This window comes from Bison bison, unplaced genomic scaffold (genome assembly GCF_000754665.1).
Source record: "Bison bison bison isolate TAMUID 2011002044 unplaced genomic scaffold, Bison_UMD1.0 scf7180017864203, whole genome shotgun sequence".
Classification (NCBI taxonomy): Eukaryota; Metazoa; Chordata; class Mammalia; order Artiodactyla; family Bovidae; genus Bison; species Bison bison.
The window spans coordinates 7,096,258-7,097,724 of NW_011494775.1; the positions used below are offsets into that span (position 1 = coordinate 7,096,258).

Genomic DNA, 1,467 nt, shown 5'->3' on the forward strand with positions numbered 1-1,467 from the left:
CATCCAAAGACAAAGACACCCCCTCCGCAGGCCCTCAGAAAGACACTAGATGCTAATTAGGATTGAAATGCTGTTGCTTGCTTTCTAGAAACACGCAGTGCTTGGGAGAGGTTTCCAGCAAAAGGCAGGCTGTGAAAAGGCAACTCAGGGGCCCAAGGTTAGAGCTGCCGCCCCAGGGGACTGAAAAGGGGTCGACCCAGTGAAAAGGATCAGATAAAAGGGGACACCAGTTACTCATCAACTAGGGTCCATGTGACCTGCTAGGGAAGGCAGGGTGTGTGACTGCCCCAGGCTCCAGGGTCCTGCAGGCCAAGCCCTCGGGACAGTACAGCCCTTGAAGGGGGTGCCACCTAAAGACTCAGGAAGGGTCTGCTCAGGAGAACTTGGCCAGCTACACCCCACCAGGTCACCTGGCCACCAGCCTGCCATCACAGGAGACCAGAGCCTCCGGTGATGTCACATGTCCCCTGGCCAAGCCCCTGGCTGACAGAGGCCCTGGGGCCACTGCCTGCAGCATCGGGCTCAGGGTTCACCACAACCTGGGATCCGACCCTCCCACAGCCTCACCAGCCTATGCCGTGGGACTGCCACTTCTTCCCCACAAAAACCTTAAGGGTTAATGTCAACGATTTTTAAAAATCTTACTGAGCCAAGAAACAACTTCCCAGAAAAACAAAGAATGAAAAGCACGCAGTTTCCCAACTGCTAACCCAGGACGGCTGGCGGCTTCCTACTCAGGGAGGACCGCAGACGCAGGAAGTGTTTCAAAAAAGATGGCCTTTCTGCAAAAGGTCCCCCGACTTTCAAAAAGGCAGGCCAAACTGCAGCTGCACCAGCAGGCGAGGCCAGGCCCGGCTGCCTAGACAACCACACAACCGACCAGAGGCCGCAGACGCGCCCCAAACTACGTTTCCGTGACGAGGAAGGGAAACTCCGAAATTTGACCAGGGGGCCAGGAGAGCTCTTCCCACCGGGCTTGACCGGCGGGCTTCCCGGCTCCCAGCTCAGGAAGGGGCTTCTCTGGGAAGGTACGTCCCAGCCTAAGCGGACGACAGACCACGAGATCAAGTTCCTCTTGTTGCAGCAATTTTTCTAAAAGGCTAACCTTAATTCAGCCTGCAACCTATCATTTCAAACCCGAGGCACCGAAGGCACGTGACCCTCCAGGCACTGGTAACTGCCCGCCCCGCCCGGTAGGGCCGACAGAGGAAACAGGGCTGGCTTGAAGCTCCCCATCACAAGACATCCGCAACTGCCCCCAGACGCTTCCCGCGGGGCCCAGACTCGAGAACGCAGCTCCACCGGGTTCTACTAGCTTCCCAAGGCTGAGCCCCGCCGCCGCGGTGCCTACACCGACACCTCCGCACGCGGGGAGCAGGCTCAGGTCCGGAGCCGCCCCGCCCCCAAGGCGCCCGGGGCACCACCCCGGGACGCCGGGCGGGAACAAAGGGGGCGGTGGAGGGCCCG

The 1,467-nt window shown here is 59.6% G+C and overlaps 1 protein-coding gene across 2 annotated transcripts in view; it reads right to left on the minus strand.

The window, feature by feature from the left end:
• PTBP1 (polypyrimidine tract binding protein 1) overlaps positions 1-1,386 on the minus strand; it is a 10,072-nt gene extending 8,686 nt beyond the window's left edge. For both annotated transcript variants that reach the window (XM_010844598.1, XM_010844596.1), the window contains exon 1: positions 1,106-1,386. The gene's annotated coding sequence lies outside the window, so the exon portion shown is untranslated. The remainder of the gene's footprint in view (positions 1-1,105) is intronic.
• Positions 1,387-1,467: the final 81 nt, after the last annotated feature.